The sequence below is a fragment of the Ceratotherium simum genome, chromosome 2 (assembly GCF_057802395.1).
Source record: "Ceratotherium simum simum isolate JZ-2026a chromosome 2, ASM5780239v1, whole genome shotgun sequence".
NCBI lineage: Eukaryota > Metazoa > Chordata > Mammalia > Perissodactyla > Rhinocerotidae > Ceratotherium > Ceratotherium simum.
In genome coordinates, this window is record NC_141901.1 from 8,968,210 (window position 1) to 8,987,256 (window position 19,047).

Consider the following 19,047-nt stretch of genomic DNA (forward strand, 5'->3'; position numbering starts at 1 on the left):
CACAAGAGGACCTTGCTGGCTTACCCAGCTCAGAGCCACCCAGACGATTCATAGGCAAAATGCTTGTTCCCTGGGAGAGTCTGTAGGAACAGGCATGCATGTGTGTGTGTTTGGGGAGGGGAGTGGGGGTTAAGGAAAGGAACATGCGCACAATGTCCAGAATAAAAAATGCTAAGAGAGGACCTTGGCTTTCCCATTCCATTGCCACTTTCCTGACCTCACTGGCACTCTCTTAGTGATCTCTTCACATGCCCTACCACAGTCCCTTCCAAGCACACTGTCAGTTACCTTCCAGTACCTCACTTCAGGACACTGGCCTCGGCTTGTCTAACGTTAGGAGGTGCCAGTTGTGAAAACCAATCTTCCAGTTCCTGACCTCTCATTCTCCTCCTCGCTTACCTGTCTGAACTCTCATTCTGAGTGGCCAAATGCCCCTTTTCTGCCCAGAACAAGAGAAGAGAAAACTGCTTCTGTGTGATCCCCCTCCTGTGAAAAGGCGTTTCCTGGCAGTGTGCTGTGGTCTTGTCTGAAGATAGGCTTTGGTTGAGGTTTCAAAAATTTTCATAACGAACAAGGGCTATAAGTAGATGAGCCTTAGACCAGAGTTACTTCTGGTAACTTCTGTTAACTCCTAAATAGACATTTAAGGGGATGGATGATTCATCTCAACATGTTCTGGTACTGTTTTATCATAATAGCAAGAGATTATACAAAAAGAGGAAATCAGTGAGGAATATTGGAGAAATCAACCACGTAGTCAGATAACCCGTCCCTGTCTTTTTTTATTTAAATTTTTTTTTTTATAATTTATTTATTTATTTATTTTCCCCCCAAAGCCCCAGTAGATAGTTGCATGTCACAGCTGCACATCCTTCTAGTTGCTGTACGTGGGACACGGCCTCAGCATGGCCGGAGAAGCGGTGTGTCAGTGCGCACCCGGGATCCGGGCCCGGGGCCGCCAGCAGCGGAGCGCGCGGCTAAGCCACGGGGCCGGCCCCCTTCCCTGTCTTATAATGCTGTGGTTATAGCCATTGGACAGAAACAGAGGGTTTTATCTTGGTTTGTTTTTCATTTGATAGATTTCTCCTCTCATGAAACCAGCTACTCACTGTGTGCCCCTCATCTGGTCGAAAAGGAAAAAAAGGGAGAAAGAAAAAAACAAAACCCAGACCCCACCCCCCGCAACCACCAGATTAAAAATCCAATTAGATTCCAAATAATGTGTGCCACATGTAAAGGACACTCCCTTTCAATGGCTTGATTAGAGGAACTTTGTAATAGTTTAACATAGTTGATGGTTGTTTTCAATCTTTTCCTTCTCAAGGGAAATACAGTTCAGGTCATTTGCTTGTACATGAACCTTGTATGTAGTGATTAATAGTTATTAAATATATATAGCAGCAAATATAAATGAAATAGGTTTTCCCTAGCTGAAGAGTGTAGATGTGTTATTTAATCGTGCCAGTGAACACTCATGAGACCAAATGTGAATCAGCCACATGATTTTCTGTGGCTGCTTTGTTTTCCTCTGTGTGGACCTGAATATTAGGGCCAATGAAAGATCATGTGCTGAAATGGCCTGCAATGTCCCTTTGGAACAGTATAAACAATGATTGTCGAGATGGCGTGACTTTCACGGAGGGAGATAACCTGGATTGAACATGAAAAGCTCAGGCAGTGGGATACAACCTGATTTTAGGTCCAATTTTATTTGTTGATCTCACTGAAGATCGTGTCCAGCCATCTCAGCAGTATTGTGGTCATTATGATGATCTTCAGGAAAGAGGAATAACGTGCAACATGCTCTGGGCCCCCACACCCAGGTGGGAGGGAGTTTAGGGTAGTGACGCCAGCTGGGAAACCACAAGGGTGAGGTGTGTGTGGTCTCGGGGGTTCAGTTGTGTGTATAACTATTCCAAGTACCCAAATTCAGTGTCGTAAATTAGGTCCCCAGATTTCTGAGCCTCCTTAAATCTTTGATCAACATATTTTTCTACAGAGAGAGTACACTTTGCTGCCTCACATGTACCTCAAAGTGAACATTCCTCAAAGTGAACTCATGGTCTTCCTTCCCCTTCCTGCCACCTGCTCCACCTTCTCTGTTCCGAATATCAGTAAATGGCACTGCTTTGCCTGCTTTGCCCAGGCCAGAGATCTTGGGGCCTTTTCTGATGGCTACCTCTCCTTTACCCCTACATCCAACCCATTATCAAGTCTACCACTCTTATGCTTTCTATCCCCTCAGATACTTTCCCATCTCAGCCCTTTTTCACCTGCTCTTCTGGCTCCACTCTTGACCTCCAGTAATCCATTCATCATTCTGCTATTGGAATATTCTTTTAAAATCACACACCTGATTGTGCCACTCACTCCTTTGCTATGGCTTTTCATTGACTTAGAGTTTAGTCTCAAATTCCTATCATGGCTCACCTACTACTCTGGCCTCTAGCTACCTGTGTAGCTACTCTGACTCAGTAACTCCTCCAGCCCTGGTTGAACCTCCCTCTCTCTCGGCTCCAACACTATCTGATGGTTTTCAGTTCTTGAATTCAACAGATGACAGATAGTCTCCTGCTGCCTCCAGGCTGTCCCTTTACCTGGAAATTTCCAACCGTTACTCTCTCGCCTCCTTCCCCCTCAGCCACAGACACGTACATTCTTGGTTTAACTCTCATTTACTATTTAAGACTCAGCTTAAACATCAGTTTCTTCAGAAAGGCCTCCTCTGATCCACAAGACTCTGTTAAGTCATCTAGTTATAAGCTTCCATAGTCCCCAATATTTGCACACTATAAATTTCTTAATGATCTGTGTTTATGTGTGTAGTGTGTGTCTTCCCCACTGGACTGTACACTCCATAGGAAGAGTTCCTTTTCCTTTCACCACTGTAGACCCAGTGCCTCGTGGTGTGCCTGGCACGTAGGAGCAGGTGGCAGGGAGGGGGAGGAGGACCATGAGTTCACTTTGAGGAATGTTCACTTTGAGGTGCATGTGAGACAGCAAACTGTACTCTCTATGTAGAAAAAGGTGTCAATCAAAAAACATTTTCTGCTTAATGCTGACTCCCTGTATCAGGATGCTTTTGTCAGCAAGTAGCAGAGTTCCCAGACTCAAACGTGCCTTTAAAATAAAGTTTGTAATTCTTTCACATATCATGAAACTCAGAGTCAGGGCAGACTTCAGGGTTAGTACTGATTTAGCAGCCCAACGAGGTCCCACCTCTCCACTCTGCTTCCTACTGTGCTGGCTTCTTCGTGGGTCACTTTCCCCCTCTGCGGTCATCAGATATTTCCCAGAGTCTGTCTCGCTGCCTAGCCAGGCTGAGAAGAAGGTGACCACAGCCATGGACACCTTCCAGGGAACCCAGGCTCAGGGCCTCCAGAGCTGAAATGGCCCCAAGTGTTGGCCATGGTGCTCTGGGCCTCCTGGTACCTCTCATTCAGCAATGGTTTCCAAGGCCCCCAAGATTCCGTGAAAACCAGCACTTAGGTGGTGTTCTTTACTTAAGAGCTTTTCAATCAAGTGTTGACCATCACTTTCTCAGTTCAGTGAGGGCTTCTCTGGCCTTCTGAAAAAAATAAATAAAAAAGAGTGAAAGAAAATGAGAGCGAGAGTGAAGTCGCCCCTCAGACTTCTGTTCTCTCTTTCCAAGGATTCAAATTCAAGAACTTTTGAGTAAGCCCTCTGTTCAAGAAGAGCTAGAACTTGGCAGTTGGTTCATAAGCTGGCCCCTCAGGGGGCAAAGAGAGACAGAAGAAGGAGGGGGACCACTCCAGATTGGCAGGTGGTGGGTTTAATAACCAAGGGAACTTACATATGAGCCTTGTCTTGGGTGGCCACAAGATGAGTAGATCTCTGCATCCACCAGCCAGAATCTTAAAAGTTTATACAGTCATCCCTCAGTGTCCAAGGGGGATTGGTTCCAAGACCCCCACAGACACCAAAATCCACGGATGCTCAAGTCCCTTATTTATATAAAATGGCATAGTATTTGCATATAACCTACACACATCCTCCCATATACTTTAAATCATCGTTAGATTACTTACAATACCTGATACAATGTAAATACCTTGTAAATAGTTGTTATACTGTCTTGTTTAGGGAATAACGACAAGAAAAAAAGTCTGTACATGTTCAGTACTAACATAACTACCATAGGCCTTTCCATCCACAGTTGGTTGAATCCACGGATGCGGAACCTGTGGATACGGAGCACCAACTGTATAGAGGCCTTAACTGGGTTCCAGTCACTTCTCAGTCCAGATGGTCTCAACAAAACCTTACTCTCTCAAGGCCGTGGTTGAAAATGTTTTCCTACTGTGGGAACAGTGGGTGGAATGTACATTCCTAAGACAGGGGAGGGGATGAAGAGCCGGGGTCCAGTTCAAGGGTCAGCAGGTGGTAGTGACCTCTCCATGACCTCCTCCAACATTGGCCTACTCCACCTTTTCTGAAATAGGTATGAAGGCTTCCTGAATATTTAGCTGCTCTAGTAATGTTAAAATACCTTCTTATTTTCATTTTGGAATAATATAGAGATGCTTAAGTTCTGAATCTAAACAAGCAGAAGTTAACATTTATTTTTTCTTTTAGGTAACAGGTTTGAATTTAAATATGCTGAGTTTAAACTTCATGTTTTAGTTAAGAAAAGCCTTAATGCTCTTCCAAGAGTCTGTTAGAACCAATAGTTAATCTTCATATCCTTTACTTTGACGAAACATTTAGATTCAAAAAAATTACATATGAGGAGAGAGGGAGAGGGAGAGGGATGGAGAAATTACGGATCTCGACAATAAATAAATGAGGAGCTGACTTTTGGGGTAAATGAGTGGCACGTATTGTGGGTAGGGTTTAATTCACATTGCATGAGGAACTCTTGGACAATGACATATTCAAGTAAATGAAGGTCCTTGGTTGGTGGCTTCTGAGAAAAAGTTTTCCTGGCCAGAGGCCGGGAATCAAGTTCCACTGTATCTGTTAACGAAGAGCTCATCTCATTCTTTCTGGCATCTCTATTTTTTATTTTCCTGCTTATAACTCGATTAGACTGCATTTTTGTTCTTTCTTACCTGCATTTATTTTGTTGTTCTTAAATAGTTTAGTGGTTTAAAGATATTGGGGAAATCTGCTTCTTCTCAAGCAAAACTTTTCTCTCCGAGGGGGAGGAGGGGGCGGAGGTCACGGCGGGTATTCCCTGCTTTGCGATTTCTGCCTGGGAAGACACCTGTTTCAGCTGACAGACTGAAGAGAAGCAAAACCGCTGCAGCCTTTTCTTTTGATCTCTCCCGTTATGTAGTGTCTCCCCGCCTCACGTTTGCTGAGCATTGATTTCCACTGCAGATGTAAGGCGTCGAGCGTGTCACTCTTTCCCTCTGTTTGTCAACTTTTACTTTTTGTTTAATCAGGGAACCCCACGGGGGTGGAATCGCATTCATTGTTCCCCGAGTAGTGCATGATCAGACAACTTGAGGATGTTTGCAGAGTCCTTGGTGCATGTGCATAAAATAATCGTGTCTCTGAGGGCTCCTCAGCTGCAGATCTGATGGGCATTTTCCATGTTAGCTTTGCATGCTGAGCTGTCTCCTCTTTATGAGGTTGGGGGATGAGGTGCGGGGGAGAAGACATGAGAAAACAGCTTTTTCTTTTCTGTTAACCTAGGCATTTGTCTTGAAGACAGCTGCAGCAGGCCTGAGAGGGTAATCTGGCTTTGAAGTCTGTACCCAACCCTCTCCCCACACTCACACCCATTGATTCTGGGTTGACCCAGCAGATGGGACTGGCTGACTGGTGTAACTTCTTCCTTTACCCTTGCTCTTTGTATGTTCCTCCTGAAGCTTCAAACTCAGCAGTAAAGGCTGTGTTTTCTTGATAAGCTCCATTCTACAGTCAAGAGTATTTGAGTACTTGTCTCTTCTGGTTGAGGAATGAAATAAAATAGTCAGAAAAAGGCAAACCTATTTCATTCAGTAGAGAACTATCCCTCTTTTACACTTGCCACTCAAGCCCTCATGCTTTATACAATTGAAAAACTAAATTCAATCTGAAAGAGGTGAATAGGTTTTAAAAGAGAAACTGGTTTACATAGCACACTTTCTCGTCCATTTTCACCCCAGCAGCCAGAGTGATCTTTAACAAACATAAATTAGATCACATCATTCCCTTGTATTAAACTCTTCGATAACTTTCCATTGCTCTAAGGATAAAGTACAAACTCCTGACCATGGCCTTTCTGACCCATATGGTCTTGCCCCTGTCTGCATCCCCAGCCTCATCTCATGCCAGCTTCCCCATCACCCACAATGCTCCAGCCACATTGGCCCCTTCAGTTCCTGGGACCACCACACTTTCTTACCTCAGGGCCTTCACACATGCCATTTCTTCTTCTTGAAATGCTTCTCCTTATTTGTGGGCTCTTTGCCTGGCTGTTTCTTTTCACGCTTTGGCTCTCAGGCCTTCTTCTCAGAAAGGCTTTCTACAACACATTAATAAAAGCTCTCCATTATTTTCTATTACTGCACTCTGTTCAGTTGCTTCATGTCCTTATCAATAACTTTTGATTATCAGTTTGCTTATTTGCTTGTCTATAGTCAGTCTCTCCCTATTGGACCACAAGGACTATGCCTGTTCTTTTTTCTTTTCTTCTCTCTCTCTCCTTTTTTTTTTTTTTTTGAGATGGGCAGATGATCTAGAAGAAGTAGTTCTTTATAGATTATTTAAAAAGTTATGTATAATTTACGTGAAAGAAAAAGGAAGGATTTTAAGTGTTTAGCACGATGAATTTTGACAATTATGTACACCCAGGTAAACACGCCACTCATGGTAAGATATGGAACTTTGTCATCATTCATGAAAATTCCTTCAGCTCCTCTCCAATCAATTCCTCACCAGAGGTAATCATTTTCTGATTTATATCATCATACATTAATTTTGCCTATTCTTGGCTTCTTTCTCTCAACGTAATGGTCTATGAGATTCCCTCATGTTGTTGCACATATCAGAAGTTCCCTCCTTTTTATTGCAGAGTAGTGTTCCATTGTATGAATATACTAAAAAGTGTTACTCCATTCTGTTGTTGATGACATTTGGGTTTCTAGTTTTGGGCTATTATGGGTAAAGTTGTTATGAACATTCATTCTTGTACAGATATTTTTATGAACATATATATTCATTTCTCTTGGGCAAATACCTAGAAGTGGAATTGCTGAGTCACAGGGTAAGATGTATATTTAACCTTCTAAAAAATGACCCAAAAGTTGTCCATGTTTGTTTTATTCACTAAAATATACCCGATTTCTATCTCAGGGCCTGACGCACAGTAGTTATTTACTCTCTCTTTGTTGAATGATTCAATTCTCTTTTTAGTGTTCTGACTTCCTGAGAAGCATCAGCCAATTATTCAAGGATGGAATTTTTATTGAGAAATTATGATTCTAAGGTAAAACTCAAATCATCATTATGATAAACAGACTTTGGCAAGGACAATGTACGAGGTCAATTTTGAAATTAAGCCTCAGCATTTTGGTTTCGTAAGGGAGGAAAAATAATTTTCCCTACACCCTTGTAGGTTCTTGGCTGAGACCCCCCTGTAATAAAAAACACATTAACAAGAGAAAAACAAACAGAAGTTTAATAACATGTATACCTTCTGATACCCAGGAAAACTGAGTAACTCCCTGAAATGGACCAAGCCACCACCTTAAATAACATCTCCAGCCAAAGACAAAAGAACATGCTGGCCCGGCGGGGGGTGTCAATGTCAGTTACAGGAGGTTACCAGGAAAAGCACAGTAAACAAGGGTAAGGTTGTTATACAGATTTAAGAGGTTGCCTTATCCATTGTTGAGAGTTTCTAGAGATTTAGAGTCATCCTTCTCTTCCTGGTACAGAGAGAAATCTCCTTATAAATGTAAATGTCTCTTACAAAAAGGTAACATCTCAGTTTTCAGAGCTTTTCCTATGTCTGCTATTTCTTAAAAGTTATAGGCCTAAAAATATCCTTATGCCAAAGAGGTATATTTTGTGGTGAAGTATTCTGCTCCCCTGCAGTGTATTTTGTTTTGCCTCTTTTTCCTTCTTATTTATTTATTTATTTTCCGTTGACCACTACTCCCTCAGCAGAAGACCATTCCTACCCTTTGGTACCATAAGTTGAGCCCTTGTGTGGGTTGTGGTTACAGTTTTTCCTCCCAAGAGGTCAGAGTGCTTTGTAAGGAGCAGCTCAGTCATTTAGCACCTGCTGGGAAACTGATGGGTAAAATATGCTTAGGGTCTTCAGAATGTCAAGGGCAGAACTGAGTTATACAACTCAGCTCTCCTTATTCTTTATCAGGAACTCACTATGAAAACTCATTACTTCCTCTCAATAGCAGTGAGTCAGGCCAAAATCAACATTTAGTGGGTGGAGACAATGGGTGCTTCATTCAGAGTAAAATCTCAAGGAGTCTCATTCCTGATTTGAAGTGACCCACATGGGATCACACTTCTCTCTCAGAACATGTATTGGTTTGATTATCCTGGAGGCCTTTGGGAAGCCTTGAGAAACCTCTGGGAGGTTCTACTAGGTGAGTGAACCTGGATTGTTGGGGGGATGGGAGAGAGGATGGGAGAGGGAGGAATAGTGTAGTGGGTGGCAATTACATTGATTTAAAAAATCAGATGTTGGTTTGGTGAGTAACTCCTTAAAAGGCAAAGTCCTTCTGCAGTTCATGAATATTTGCATAACTGCTCGTTAATGCTTGGGAGAACTGAATCACCGGAATGTCATGCGGGCAGATTATTTCTATTAAGCCTGGTGGAATCTTTCTGTGGTGGGCATGGACTGCCTGGGCCCCCTATAACATAACAACTTGTAACATCCGGTACACAGAAGCCCCCTCGTGCCTAGTAGTTGATTAGGGGTTGTAGTGCTCACGAACACTGATGACTCAGAAAGCTTCTGGAAGTTAGATGGAGGAAGTAAAGACCCTACAGAAGATCTTTTCCCTAGGACAGGAGAGAGCTCAGACAATATCTAGACAGAAGGACTTTTAATATTCTTCAAAGCCATTAAGAATAATTTGTTCATAATTCTCACCCTTCCAACTTCAAAAAATGTTTTATGTCAACTTATAAGTTTTAAAAAAGTATAGCACAGGACAACTGAAACTGTATAACAGAAACTATTTTAAGGGAAAGAAGACAATTGTGTACCAAAATTGGGATGACATTTTCAGTAAAATCTATACTAAGTGTAGCTCTGATCTTCCTGGCAGCCTTAGCAAAACAACAGAAACAACAATAACTAAAAAACAAACAGAGGCATAGTTCTTGTTATTTGATAAAGGGAATCATAAAAATACTTTTGGAGTATATTTTTTTGGCATTGAATTCCTAAGAGAAATTAACTTAGTGGATTTCCTTATAAAAGATAATGAATAAAGAAATGGGCATCTCTGCAGAGATGTCCTGTAGGTAAATGTCTCTCACATTCATAATCATTCAAAATCCAAGGGCATAATATTAAGTTGTGCTCACTGAAGGAATTCATATGGAGACCTAAGCTAATATGTTTTGTCTGAAGATTATTTAATTTGACACAGAATTAGAATATTGAGAACTTACTGCTGGAGTTTTTAACTTTCTTGTCCTATGGACCTCTTTTTAAATAATGTTTTACATAACATGAAACAAAGTACATAGGATTATAAGGAAATCAATTATATTGAAGTAGTTAACCTATTTGAAAATCTGTGATATGTTAATGTATATTAACACTTTAAATAACAAGATCTATCAGCTGGTCTACAAACTACCATAATTTAATGTAGTGATGAATGTAAACACTATATCAACATATTTGTACAGCTATAATATGATAAGAAAAATATATGTGATCTCTATTAACAGTCACAGATACTGCTAATATTACTGTGGTTTACTTCCTACATTCATAAAAGAAGAACATGTTAAGTAAAGTTAGTTTATTTAATCTAGTTTATTTATTTAGTTTAGTCAGTCTAGTTTCACTAGAAGTTAGTGAAAATCAAGAAGAATTTTTTCCCATCCAAGTTCATGGACCTTCTGTATTCCATCCATGGGCTTCTTGGGGTCTAAGAATACCAGGTTAATAACCAATGACTTAGAGGAATGAATGTAGGTTAACTAACTCATCTTCATTTGTTTTTGTCAGGAGCTTGGGAAGAGTCAATCCAAGATTAATTGAGGGACTCAAGTAAGATATTTTTTGTGAATGAAGGGGGATCCATCAGCTTTAGATAAAAAGAAACAAACTTGACGCTATATTATGAAAACATTTTTCAGTCCTCTATTTGATTTTCTTTGATTTCTTGATTTTTAATTATTTCTTGAACAACACTTTAACAACCATGAAAATTATTTTTTATTTAATTTTTATGTCACGTCCTGGCAAAAAGATAAATATAGTTGTATAAGTTAGAATAAAGGAAAAAATGAGTGAACAAATTTGTTCTTGAGATTCTTGTTCTCTAGCGTCAGTTCTTCCAGTAAATCTTTCCCCAAGCTGCTAGCAAGTAATAGATAAAATTGACCAGACTGATTTTCCTCTCCCTTTACCTCTCTAATCTGTTGCCTTGTAGAGAGTCCAGAGCTTTTAGCAATGGGAAAAGAAAGGAGAAGTCATGGATCTGTGTGACAAGGAAGTTGTATCATCAGCACTTGACTCATGGAAAATTCTTGAATTTAAGGACACTGACGAGTGACAGTCTGGTGCTCGGAAAGTCAAGACAAGTGAGGCCTTTTCTTCTTTACCCTTTTCCTTTCCCATGATCCACAGCTGAAAACGCAAACAGAGGGGAAGAAAATGGTGGGAAAACCCAAAAAGTGATGAGCAGAAGTAATATTGAGAGGAGGATTGGGAGGAGAAGCAAAAGGAAAGTCATCCTTATTTGTGCTTAAAATTCACTATCATTCCATCACTCACACGAATCATTTGGAGTTGTTTTGTGTTTATCTGTGGGGTGGTAGGGTTTCTAGAATGGGTTATCTCAAAGTGGGACCAAGGGCTACCCGAGGTGTTTGTTTCAAATGCAGTTTTCTGGGCCTCCCCCCACAATCTACTCAGTCAAAATCTCAGTGGGACCCAGAATTGTGCATTTTAACTAGCTTTCCAGGTGGTTCCAACGCCCCTTCGAGTTGGAGAACCACTGATTTTGATGAGAGAGAAACTATTGCTGAGGCAAAGAAATCTAATTCTGCTCACCCCCACCCCCCATACCTCCACCCTGCACTAGGCAGGAAAGAAAATCTGCTCTTTTACTCACAAATACTCACATTGCACTGGAATTCAGGGATTTTGACATTTGGCCAAGCAACATGTTAAGTGTTTTCTTCGTTTCAGCTAATTATTAGCAAGGAAACATGGTAGGCAGCACACTTGAGTTAATTGGCAGGGGCCTCATGCTAGCCTCTTCAGCTTGTAAGAAAGAGAAGGCATAGAAGCAAGCTCTCCTGCTGATCCTGAGTATGTGAGTGTGTTGGGGGGAGATTTTTACCCATGGGTATCTATGGATCATTCCTGGATGATAGGCAGTAGAGGCAGAAATCTATACTATCTTAAAGTACATTTATATCATCCAGAGAGAAAGAGCTATGAAACCAACTCCCAAATAATTTATATTGGCTTTCAAAAGCATAGTCTCTTGTATTGCCTTTTTTTTTTTTAGCAGCAAGATTTACTTTGGCCAGTATAAAAATCCATTTTTTCCATTTCATGAGGACATTCTATGAAGCTTGAGTTAAGCAGTCCAAAACAGCCTCATTCACTACAGAAATTTTCTTTTCCATGCTATTTTTAGTCCATGATGCTTCTGTTAATTCCCAAGTCATACCAAACAACACCAAAAGGATTTTTCATATGCAGCCATTTCTCTAGTCACATTCCACACATCATGATCAGAAACAAGCCTCCTTGCCTGTAAATATAAAAATAAAACAAGATTAGATGGATATGACACTGAACACACAATGAAATTCATGAGAGAGAAGTAAACTATGAAACTCCCTCTAATAACGAATAAGATAAAATTTAAAAACACAATACTGCCTTTGAAAATTTTGCTTTCTTTTTGAAGCCAAAATAATTGATGGCTTTAGAATTCCTCTCTGATCTCCCTTTCACCTACAAAGTGAGCATTTAAAACCACACAGGGCTGGACTTTTCTACTACCATTCAGGTTATCTTATTATTAGACACAATGCTATGGATTTGTCACGTGAAAAGCATTTTCATTGACATTTCAGTAATTTAAAAACTGGCTATAGAGCATTACCTCAGGCACTAACCATTTTCTTGTTTTTTCTTGGGACCATTGCAATTTAAAGGAAAGAGGCCTAAATCCTGGAGAAACCATCTGTTTCAGAATGATGGTAATTCCTTTCTATCAATCATCTGAATGGTCTACTCTCATATTTTTTCAGGTGAGACTCTTTGTCCTAAGAATTAGTCAATCCACATTACTCTGTTAACCTCTATTATTTTGATGACTTACTGCTATCGCATCCCTTCAAAGCGTAGTGTCTTAGAGCATGACTTACAGAATTAACAGTTGTAAATTGGTTGGAAGAGACTTTGAGAAGTCTACCAACATCCATTCGCTTATACACACTGCCTGAATGAGGCTGCAGAAATGGGTATCTCTTCATATTTTAATGAATCCCAGATGTTTCTAATATCACTCCTGGTTGCTTCTTTTATTTCATGATGTTCAAAGTTTCTTTGAGAAATGCCTTCACTTATCAACTGCCTAATAGGAGCAACTTTTAATCATGCAAAACTGATGAGAGTCTGTTTTTTTTTTTTTTTGGGGGGTGAGGCAGATTGGCCCTGAGCTAACATCTGTTGCCATCTTCCTCTACTTTATATGTGGGATGCCTGCTACAGCATGGCTTGGTAAGTGGTGCGTAGGTCTGTGCCTGGGATCCAAATCCACAAGCCCTGGGCTGCCAAAGCGGAGCATGCAAACTCAACCCCTACACCACTGGGCCGGCCCAAGAGAGTCTGTCTTAATTAGTTATTGACTGGCTTCCTCTTCTTTCTTATGATCTCCATGGGCTCTTGACTGCCAGTTCTGCTTTGCTTATCTGGATTTGGTTGGTCTAGAATTGGAATATTGCCAAGAACAACTGGATGTTTGTCCAGTGGACTATAATGTTTAAATATTTTTACCTTTTTTGGGGAGAAGGCTGTGGAGGGAAGGTGGAAAGAACAGTTGTATGTTGCTGATCTAATTATAGTTCAAGGGGCTGCTCTGTTGAGCAGAACAAGGGAGGTGATCTTCTCCTTTCTGTGCTGTTATACTATACTCGGAATTCTGTGTTTAGTTCAGTAAGTCCCATGTAGGAGTGTCCTGGACACACTGGGGCATGTCTAGTGGAGAATGATCAGAACACATGATGAGATTTGGAGCTGTTAGGTTAGGCCAAGTGTTTAAAAGAACTAGGGTGTGGGGGCCGGCCCCGTGGCTTAGCGGTTAAATGTGTGCACTCCGCTACTGGCGGCCTGGGTTCAGATCCCGGGTGCGCACTGACGCACCGCTTCTCCCGCCATGCTGAGGCCGTGTCCCACATACAGCAACTAGAAGGATGTGCAACTATGACATACAACTATCTACTGGGGCTTTGGGGAGAAAAAAAAGGAGGAGGATTGGCAGTAGATGTTAGCTCAGAGCCGGTCTTCCTCAGCAAAAAGAGGAGGATTAGCATGGGTGTTAGCTCAGGGCTGATCTTCCTCACAAAAAAAAAAAAAAAAAAAAAAGAAAAAGAACTAGGGTGTGGAGGCTGGAGAGGAGTAGAGTAGTGGGAGACATTATAGACATCCTCAAGTAACTAAAGGACTGTGACATAAGAAGGTTTAGTTTTGTCCCTATGTGACCCCAGAGGCAAAACTAGGGCCCATGTGTAGAAGTTGCAAGGAGCCAGACTCCTCTGTAGTATAAGGAGGAATTTTTTTTAACAAATTTGAATTTTCTATATACAGAATGTTTTGCTCTGGGAGATAATAAGTTCCCCATCACTGAGAGTATTCAATGACAAATAGGGCAGTGGTTAAGAGTTACATTATAGAGGAGATTCCAGGAAGGGAGGTTTGATTAGTTGAGTTCTAAGTTCTGTTCCAAAACTTGAGATTCTGTTTTAGGAAATTTGGTCTTGTCATCTGGTTTATAAAAATTACCATCACAAGGCATGGTGAGAAAAAGGTGAGTTTAGGTTCTCTTCCTTGGTTTTGTTCCTTGGTCTAGGATTGTAACCTTATGCAGGTCACTTTACCCTCTGGGTCTTCATCTCTTTACCTTGAAAATAAGGGTTTTGAACTAAGTGACTTCCAAGGCCACTCATAGAATTAACACTGTGAGTCTAAGAAGGTGTCCACCCCATCTTGCTCTTCTACTTGAAGTCAGTCTCCATAGTACCACGTCTTCACAGCTCATGAAGGGGTATGGAGGCTCAGCGGCAGTGACTTCTTCTGATGGACTCCCCTGTGTCTCTCCAGGGAGACACCTGAGTAGCAGGTCTAAAACATAAACTGGTTACTACTTCAGTGGAGTAGGGCTCTGGAGAGAGGTAGGGTCAGAACAGTCCTGAATGTTGTCCCACAGACACAGTCTACTTCCAGTGTTTGTCACAAAAGTTGTTGGTCAAGTCAATTGACTTGCCCATAATTCATATTGAACATCTTAATATACTGTAATACATGTTATTCATAGAATATCACCTTGTCTATATGAGGATTAAGTTACTGATTTATAGACTTTTGGACTTACCCTCTAGAGCCATATCTAAACCCCCCAAAAGGCATTATTTTCCTCCCTCTTGGTATAAGCTGTGTCACTGCCATTTAGAGCTTTATCTTTCATCTTCCTCCGCTCATGCTTCTGGAGGGTTTCCTATCCTCGCCCCCTCCTCTTCCCTCCCTGTGACTCCCTGTCATGTGGTGGAAAAATGAAGAGAGACTCATCTTGTTTTGCTACTCTCTGGAGAGACCTATTCTAAAGCACAAACAGAAAACCAAATACAATGGTACAAAAAAAATAATTGAAATTATTTTGAATAGTCAGTAAGAAAACCACGTAACCAAACCCACATCAAAGCCCAGCTGTTGGGGTATACCTTTCAAATTCCATTAGTGCAGAGGAGGATTGGGGGAGGGGGCCATGGAGGTGGAGATGTGTTTGAAGAAGATAGAAAAGGTCAGAGTAATAGCGAAAAAAAAAGTAACTTGAACAAGTTTGAGGGAGTGAGACAGAACATATCCAACAAAGAGACCAAGAGTTCAGCTTTCAAGAGGCATATATGGCCTCTTATTTTCATCTTACTTTGTGAGAAGATATTTTTGGAAAGTCTTTCTGGTGGATCTCACTGGAAAGTACTTTGATGAGTTTAACCTCCTCATCTCCTCCCTCTACAGGGCTTTTTTTTTTTTTTCAGGATGATTAAATCCTGCAGTTCTACCTTAGAAAAGGGTGATTTTGTAGGTTTGGTTAAGTGGGCAATGAGCAATTTGAGCATAGCTGGAGATGGGCACGTTTGGGAACCTTTCCCTTTCTCAGGTGGAATCTGTGAGTGGAGGCACAGAAGTTCCAAAATGGTATCACACAGGTGTTTTGATGACGCTGTGGGTTTGTGATCACCCTCTCATCCTCCTGGCAAGTGTCCTACGTGTGGTGTGTTCACAAGACCACATTGTTGCAATGTTTGCTTTGACTCTGCCTTGTCGGGCAATGTCAATGACTAGACTAATTTTTCTGTGATGTTACCAGAGGTCCAGAAATGATTGTGTTTAGCCATAGGAAACAATTGAAAATCCGTATTGAAGACATGTGATCAATTCCTGGGCTGAGAGTCATTCTAATATCTCACCTCTGAAATCAAATAGAACAATCTTATTTGCTCCTGTGAGCTCATGTTGTCAATCTAGTAACATCTTAGTGTGAGTGTGTGATTAGATGAGGTTATTTAAAGGAGGTTCCATAGAGAGAGTGAGGGTTAAGGGAAGGACGAAGCAGCAGCTCCTAGCAAAGCCAGAGGGAAAGAGGCATTTCCCTCCCTTTGGAATGTTGACATGTGAAGGCTGTGATTTGTGATTAATAGCTAAGGTTTTGGGGCCAGAGAGCTCTGCGTCAAATCTTACAACAAACGGTATGATACTGGGCAATTTTCTAAGTCCTCATTTTCTTATCATTAAAGCAAAGATAATGCTAGAACTTATGTATATCTGTTAAGATGCCTGTGGTTGTGAATAACAGAAAACTCAAGCTAGCTTAAGGGAAATGTATTGGCTTGTATACCCGTGAAATCTTGAAGTAGGTCTAGCTTCAGGTGTGGTTTGATTTAGACACTCACAGTGTCATCAGGCTGCTAGTTTCATTTCCTTACATTTCTCTTGTTGAGTCTTCCTTGTATGAGTTATGCCCTCAGGCTATCTTGCCTCAGGGAAGCAACAGGGGTTGTGGCAATTCTAGACCTTACATCCTCACATCCCACTATCTAAAAGGGGAGAGTTTCTTTTCTGGTAGTTGCCATGGAAGAGAGAAGAATTTTCTTTCCAAAAAGCCCTCAGCAAATGTCTCCTTCTGTCTCAGAGGCCTGAATTAGCTCACAGATACACTCTGACCAATGACGAGGCCAAAGGGGTGGGATGATAGATGTTAGGGTCACTTCTAGAGCTGAAGATGGGGTCAAACCTATAGGAAAGGCAATTCTCCCAAGGAAAATATACATGTTCTTCCAGGGAAAAGGGAGAAAATGATGCTAGGAGGCAATCAATGACAGTACTCCAGAGGATGGTTGTAAAGGTCTTAGCAGAGTGCCTGATCCTTGGAAGGTCTAGGTAAATGTAAGCAATGATTATTATGTTGAGGTCATCCTGGGTTCACTGTTTCTGCCTGTAGGTGCTGCCTCACCTTTTATTCTTATCATCTGTAGTGCCTGCCTCTCCTATTTAGCAAGTCTGGAGAACTGGATAGCAGCCTTAGCTCTGTGTCAGACTTGCTGGGTGGTCTTGGCCAAGTCTCACTTCCTATCTGTCAGAAGTGAAGTTTGGATGAAATATGAACGAGGCACCTTTCCAGAAATAAAGTGGCCTTTTTGTTTCTTCGGCCCCCCAGGAAACTTTACGTAAAGTTAGTCATGGTTCAGGGACTCTGTCCACCAGGTTCATGGTTTAATTTAAAGACAAGAGGCTTTGCAGTCAGGCAGACCTGGACTTGAATCCCATCTCTGCTAGTGCTACGACTGTGGGGAACTTCAACCTCTGAATGTCATCCTCCTTTACTGTATAAGGGAAGGGGTGGTAAATAGTATCTGATTTTCAAGCTTGACTTGCACGGACATGATGTTCGTGTCATGAATTAGAATGAGGCACAAGTTGAAATTTATGCAGTGATATAACAAACAGAATAGTGACCTGCATTTAGAAATGTATGTTGATGATTTTATCTGATCTCATTTTTAATGTCTTATCATTTGTCTGATGACTGTGTATATTTCCCCCTCAGAGGTATGGAGACATTAAAATGAGGGCTTGGAAAGTTAAATTAGGACACGTGGATGTATCATAATGTGAAATCAGAGAACACATTTTCCCCTACCAGGCTGATGCTCATTTCATATAGGGCTGTTATGAAGAATAAGTAAATATTCCATTAGTATTGGTTATATCAATTCCTCTTGTCTTCTCTATTTCTTTCCATTTTGTTCTGCCCTGGCTTATGCCTTTGGCTAGCTGGTGCTACCTAGTGGCAATTGTAGGTATTACTTAAGCTTGATACTGGCATCAGTCTTTTATTATTATTATTTTTATTGATGTCATAATAGTTTATAACATTGGGAGATTCCAGTTGTACATTATTATTTGTCAGTCACCATATAAATGTGCCCCTTCACCTCTTGTGCCCACCCCCCAAGCCTCTTATCCCTGGTAACCACCAAACCGTTCTCTCTGTCCGTGTGTTAGTTTATATTCCACGTATGAGAGAGGTCACACAGTGTTTGTCTTTCTCCGTCTGGCTTATTTCACTTAACGTAATACCCTCCAGGTCCATCCATGTTGTTGCAAATGGGACGATTTTGTCTTTTTATGGCTGAGTAGTATTCCATTGTATATATACACCACATCTTCTTTATCCAATCATCTGTTGATGGACAATTGGGTTGCTTCCACATCTTGGCTATTGTGAATAATGCTGCAATGAACATAGGGGTGCATAAGCCTCTTTGGATTGTTGATTTCAAGTTCTTTGGATACATACCCAGAAGTAGGATAGCTGGAACATAAGGTATTTCTATTTTTAATTTTTTAAGAAATCGCCATACTGTTTTCCATAGAGGTCACACCAGTTTGCATTCCCACCAGCAGTGAATGAGGGTTCCCTTTGCTCCACATCCTCTCCAACATTTGTTATTTTTTGTCTTGGTGAGTATAGCCATTCTAACAGGTATAAGGTGATATCTTAGTGTAGTTTTGATTTGCATTTCCCTGATGATTAGTGATGTTGAACATCTTTCCATATGCCTATTGGCCATCTGTATACCTTCCTTGGAAAAATGTCTGTTCATACCCTCTGCCCATTTTTTGACCGGGTTGTTTGTTTTTTTGTTGTTCAGATGTGTGAGTTCTTTATATATTATGGAGATTAACCCCTTGTCAGGTATATGGTTTGCAAATATTTTCTCCCAGCTAGTGGGTTGTTTTTTCATTTTGATCCTGGTTTCATTTGCCTTGCAGAAGCTCTTGAGTCTGATGAAGTCCCACTTGTTTCTTTTTTCTTTTGTTTCCCTTGTCCAAGTAGACGTGGAATTCAAGAAGATCCCTTTATGACCAAGGACGAATAATGTACTGCCTACATTTTATTCCAAGAGTTTTATAGTTTCGGGTCTCACTTTAAGGTCTTTGATCCATTTTGAGTTAATTTTTGTGTATGGCAAAAGCAGATGGTCTACTTTCATTCTTTTACAAGTGGCTGTCCAGTTTTCCCAGCACCATTTATTGAAGAGGCTTTCCTTTCTCCATTGTATGTTCTTTGCTCTTTT